The sequence below is a fragment of the Orbicella franksi genome, chromosome 12, assembly GCF_964199315.1.
Source record: "Orbicella franksi chromosome 12, jaOrbFran1.1, whole genome shotgun sequence".
Classification (NCBI taxonomy): Eukaryota; Metazoa; Cnidaria; class Anthozoa; order Scleractinia; family Merulinidae; genus Orbicella; species Orbicella franksi.
In genome coordinates this window covers 16,740,849-16,747,110 of record NC_138156.1, presented here as the reverse complement: position 1 = coordinate 16,747,110, position 6,262 = coordinate 16,740,849, and the positions used below count along the sequence as shown (strand labels likewise).

The window sequence follows — 6,262 nt, the reverse complement described above, 5'->3', positions numbered from 1 at the left end:
TCACAAGATGTTCATTTCCCAACTATCTGAATTCAAAATGGCCATGAATTCTTCTCTGAGCTCACAAAAGCTTGCATATGTGCTTGGCACCTCCAAAGTGCAACCGCAAGTGTGAACAATTGGTCTTCTTTGAAGACTCTCACTATTCGTGAACGATATTGTCAAAGCATCAGTGACAATAACATCAGCTGCAGTAGTAAATCTCAAAAAGGTTGTAAGCTTTGCTTCATCAAGCCCTCTAATAAATCGCTTGAGGTGGGCCATGGCCTCAGTCTCAGCAGCTGTAGCTGGACTTGCTTTGAGCAGGGCAATTACTTTGAGATTAGTTGGTATAATAGAGGAATAAAATTGATATAACAAACTTACATCTGGAAAATAGATCTTAAAGTGGGCAAGAATTGGCTGCCAACAATCACTCACATATTGGGGTTTTTGCACTATCTCCTTGTGGGCAACCTCTCTCATGATTTCTGCTACATTGCTGGGTGTGACCTTCCGTTTACAATCAAATGCTGAGAAAAAGTCAAGCATCTCATCGCTGTCACAAGCAATAGTATTAGTCAAGCAGCCCTCAATAAGTTTGGTTTCAGAATGAGAAACATAACGCTTGAAAGAATCTTGCAACATTTCCCAGGTAATACTCTCCTCCCTAAAAAGACAAACAGCAAGGAAGGTCTTGCTTATCTTGTGGGGAAAATACTGACTCTCTGTGTAACCCTTTACAAGTATCCTTGCTACTGCTTCCCAATTATTCCTGTCAAAATCATGCCTGATATAGGGAACCCTTTCAGTCTCCCCCAACATGTGTGACTCATAGAAATCTTTCCAAAACAATGAAAATACTTCCCTCAAGACCCCAATACCTTGTCCAGCTTCTTCATGACCAAGCTGATTTATAATGATGGCACTTAAACTGAACTTAATTATGGATGGATCTGAGAAGATCTCAAGCATATCAGCCTTAACATGCAACCTGTGCACTCTTATAACTTTAGTTGGCACTTCACCATCATTTGATTGTGCAGTTTCACCATCATTTGATGGTACAATTTCACCATCACTTGATGATGCAATTTCACCACCATTTGATGGTGCAGTTTTACCTCCATTTGATGGTGCAGTTGGTGAAAATACATGATTAACATTAATGACAGCTTCATAATTATTGTCAATAGACTGACTGTCCCACATTTCTGGGAAGAATGGCATTGGATCTTCAAGTAGGAGTGGCACTCCCAGATCTGTGGATACAGATTCACTTTCTTGCTTCTGTAAACTTGAAGAACTTGTTTCAGCAGGGTTTCCTGTGATGTCGTCAGTGTGTTGGGCATAGGCTGGTGTCATAAGCTGTTCATCCTCTTCATCTCTATCCTCCTCTTCAAGGGGCTCCAAACATCTGATGTACACACTCCCTTGTCCTGACAGTTTTATTATCCTTTCACCATCCATTCTCACTCCCTTTGCTAGTTTTGGAGTTACTAGGGTTCCATAGCAAGCCTATAAGGTATACATTTACAATCAAAAAAAGGAAGCAATTCTCATCAAATACACAAGTCATGTGAATGACAGGAAACAACTGCTTTGTAACCAAGCAACTGTTTACATGCTTATGCATGTGAATTTACCATCACAGTTTACAGGTATGGTGGTTTGAAAAGGGAAAAAGATATTCTCCATTTTACTTACACAAAAATAAACCTTATGTCAGCTGTTGTCTTTATACCTATTGCTGTTTTGTGTGGAACTGGGATACATTTTTGTCTTGGAATCACTAAAAAGCCCTTGACTTGTGTTCAAAAAAGATGTGTGGTTTTTTAAAGGGGTGGGCAAAAGCAAACACACACTGCACACACACCTAAAACAAGCTTTAGATAAAAGTGGCAAAAGGTATATGTAGTCCCAAAGGCTCCATGTATTAGTCAGTCATTTCTGCTTCATACTAAGCTTTTGTCTCCACAAATTGCTTTGCATTTTGCCCTAAGAAAAGTTGTGCTTTCTAAAAATGTCTTTAATATTTCTTTGTTTCTCTTGATGAAAAGAAAAACAAACAAAAAATAATAACTTACCTTAAGGTATTCAAACATAATATCATCCCTTGGAAGTTGGCTTTCGATGTTTCTTTTCAAGTCCAGGTGAGTCCAATCTTTGTTAAAAGGCAACTGGTGGATAATAAGACCCCTCTCCTCCAGCTTCACTTTGCTGACATCACTTGGTACTTGGTTGGTATCAGGGTTTGGAATTATCACCAGGTCTTTGTGGATGATGGTCTTATTGGGGCGCCCATTCTTCTTTCCACGAGACATAGAATTCGTAGAACTACTCGTTGAAGGTCGTTTTCTACTGTTGCTCCACGTGCGTTGTAACTTGGGAATCGTTGCGCAAGCTCTGCTGCAATCGACCCCGAGCTTGAAGACGAAATAGAGTTCGTTGAAGAGCTGTTCGTCGCGGTCAACGCTGCCACATTTCGAATGTCCTTGTTCTGCAAGTTCCCAATGGCCTCGAGGGCCTGTTTGGCAATGGCACACGCCGAGGAGATTTGCTGCACGTCTTCCTTGCTGGCAGCCATCTTTGTTTGATTTTGGGCGCAATGCATTGTGGACGTCATTAAAAATTCGAAAGTTGACCATATAAAAAGTGTTTAGTTGACCATATAAAAAGTCCAGTTGACCATAAAAAAAGTGTTTAGTTGACCATATAAAAAGTCGAGTTGACCATATAAAAAGTGTTTAGTTGACCATATAAAAAGTGTTTAGTTGACCATATAAAAAGTGTTTAGTTGACCATATAAAAAGTCGAGTTGACCATAAAAAAAGTGTTTAGTTGACCATATAAAAAGTCGAGTTGATCATATAAAAAGTGTTTAGTTGACCATATAAAAAGTGTTTAGTTGACCATATAAAAAGTGTTTAGTTGACCATATAAAAAGTGTTTAGTTGACCATATAAAAAGTCAAGTTGACCATATAAAAAGTGTTTAGTTGACCATATAAAAAGTGTTTAGTTGACCATATAAAAAGTGTTTAGTTGACCATATAAAAAGTCGAGTTGACCATATAAAAAGTGTTTAGTTGACCATATAAAAAGTCGAGTTGACCATATAAAAAGTGTTTAGTTGACCATATAAAAAGTGTTTAGTTGACCATATAAAAAGTGTTTAGTTGACCATATAAAAAGTGTTTAGTTGACCATATAAAAAGTCGAGTTGACCATATAAAAAGTGTTTAGTTGACCATATAAAAAGTCAAGTTGACCATATAAAAAGTGTTTAGTTGACCATATAAAAAGTCAAGTTGACCATATAAAAAGTGTTTAGTTGACCATATAAAAAGTGTTTAGTTGACCATATAAAAAGTGTTTAGTTGACCATATAAAAAGTCAAGTTGACCATATAAAAAGTGTTTAGTTGACCATATAGAAAGTCAAGTTGACCATAAAAAAAGTGTTTAGTTGACCATATAAAAAGTGTTTAGTTGACCATATAAAAAGTCGAGTTGACCATATAAAAAGTGTTTAGTTGACCATATAAAAAGTCAAGTTGACCATATAAAAAGTGTTTAGTTGACCATATAAAAAGTTAAGTTGACCATATAAAAAGTGTTTAGTTGACCATATAAAAAGTGTTTAGTTGACCATATAAAAAGTGTTTAGTTGACCATATAAAAAGTCAAGTTGACCATATAAAAAGTGTTTAGTTGACCATATAAAAAGTGTTTAGTTGACCATATAAAAAGTGTTTAGTTGACCATATAAAAAGTCGAGTTGACCATATAAAAAGTGTTTAGTTGACCATATAAAAAGTCGAGTTGACCATATAAAAAGTGTTTAGTTGACCATATAAAAAGTGTTTAGTTGACCATATAAAAAGTGTTTAGTTGACCATATAAAAAGTGTTTAGTTGACCATATAAAAAGTCGAGTTGACCATATAAAAAGTGTTTAGTTGACCATATAAAAAGTCAAGTTGACCATATAAAAAGTGTTTAGTTGACCATATAAAAAGTCAAGTTGACCATAAAAAAAGTGTTTAGTTGACCATATAAAAAGTGTTTAGTTGACCATATAAAAAGTGTTTAGTTGACCATATAAAAAGTCGAGTTGACCATATAAAAAGTGTTTAGTTGACCATATAAAAAGTCGAGTTGACCATATAAAAAGTGTTTAGTTGACCATATAAAAAGTGTTTAGTTGACCATAAAAAAAGTGTTTAGTTGACCATATAAAAAGTGTTTAGTTGACCATATAAAAAGTGTTTAGTTGACCATATAAAAAGTGTTTAGTTGACCATATAAAAAGTGTTTAGTTGACCATATAAAAAGTGTTTAGTTGACCATATAAAAAGTCGAGTTGACCATATAAAAAGTGTTTAGTTGACCATATAAAAAGTCAAGTTGACCATATAAAAAGTGTTTAGTTGACCATATAAAAAGTCAAGTTGACCATATAAAAAGTGTTTAGTTGACCATATAAAAAGTGTTTAGTTGACCATATAAAAAGTGTTTAGTTGACCATATAAAAAGTCAAGTTGACCATATAAAAAGTGTTTAGTTGACCATATAGAAAGTCAAGTTGACCATAAAAAAAGTGTTTAGTTGACCATATAAAAAGTGTTTAGTTGACCATATAAAAAGTCGAGTTGACCATATAAAAAGTGTTTAGTTGACCATATAAAAAGTCAAGTTGACCATATAAAAAGTGTTTAGTTGACCATATAAAAAGTTAAGTTGACCATATAAAAAGTGTTTAGTTGACCATATAAAAAGTGTTTAGTTGACCATATAAAAAGTGTTTAGTTGACCATATAAAAAGTCAAGTTGACCATATAAAAAGTGTTTAGTTGACCATATAAAAAGTCAAGTTGACCATATAAAAAGTGTTTAGTTGACCATATAAAAAGTCAAGTTGACCATATAAAAAGTGTTTAGTTGACCATATAAAAAGTGTTTAGTTGACCATATAAAAAGTGTTTAGTTGACCATATAAAAAGTCAAGTTGACCATATAAAAAGTGTTTAGTTGACCATATAAAAAGTCAAGTTGACCATAAAAAAAGTGTTTAGTTGACCATATAAAAAGTGTTTAGTTGACCATATAAAAAGTGTTTAGTTGACCATATAAAAAGTCGAGTTGACCATATAAAAAGTGTTTAGTTGACCATATAAAAAGTCGAGTTGACCATATAAAAAGTGTTTAGTTGACCATATAAAAAGTGTTTAGTTGACCATAAAAAAAGTGTTTAGTTGACCATATAAAAAGTGTTTAGTTGACCATAAAAAAAGTGTTTAGTTGACCATATAAAAAGTGTTTAGTAGACCATATAAAAAGTGTTTAGTTGACCATATAAAAAGTCAAGTTGACCATATAAAAAGTGTTTAGTTGACCATATAAAAAGTCAAGTTGACCATAAAAAAAGTGTTTAGTTGACCATATAAAAAGTGTTTAGTTGACCATATAAAAAGTCGAGTTGACCATATAAAAAGTGTTTAGTTGACCATATAAAAAGTCAAGTTGACCATATAAAAAGTGTTTAGTTGACCATATAAAAAGTTAAGTTGACCATATAAAAAGTGTTTAGTTGACCATATAAAAAGTGTTTAGTTGACCATATAAAAAGTGTTTAGTTGACCATATAAAAAGTCGAGTTGACCATATAAAAAGTGTTTAGTTGACCATATAAAAAGTCAAGTTGACCATATAAAAAGTGTTTAGTTGACCATATAAAAAGTCAAGTTGACCATATAAAAAGTGTTTAGTTGACCATATAAAAAGTGTTTAGTTGACCATATAAAAAGTGTTTAGTTGACCATATAAAAAGTCAAGTTGACCATATAAAAAGTGTTTAGTTGACCATAAAAAAAGTGTTTAGTTGACCATAAAAAAAGTGTTTAGTTGACCATATAAAAAGTGTTTAGTTGACCATATAAAAAGTGTTTAGTTGACCATATAAAAAGTCGAGTTGACCATAAAAAAAGTCGAGTTGACCATATAAAAAGGCGAGTTGACCGTATAAAAAGTCCAACAGACCATGGAAATATGTAGGGAATATTGACTGGTTCGGCGCCCCATACGAATATACCCGTGACTCTTGGCTTCAAAGGACTATTGGTGAACACTCACTTAGAAACGGTTTAGCTGGGTCTAGAGCTCTCTGCGTGTTGCTAAAAGGTTTTTTCCAACCTCTTACTCCAAATATTATTCGTTGGTTTCTGCCACAATCGCTTCAGTTATGAGCAACTAACGATTGCTTTTGTTGTGAATCCTTGCGGCT

At 33.6% G+C, this 6,262-nt stretch overlaps 1 pseudogene across 1 annotated transcript; it reads right to left on the bottom strand.

Annotated features, from left to right (window-relative positions):
- LOC145462390 (uncharacterized) lies at nt 1-2,695 on the bottom strand (annotated as a pseudogene). Its single transcript, XR_014041189.1, has 2 exons — nt 2,067-2,695; nt 1-1,497 (listed from the first exon to the last, which is right to left on the bottom strand). The product of XR_014041189.1 is annotated as an uncharacterized LOC145462390 (transcript).
- Between the last annotated feature and the right edge of the window lie 3,567 nt (nt 2,696-6,262).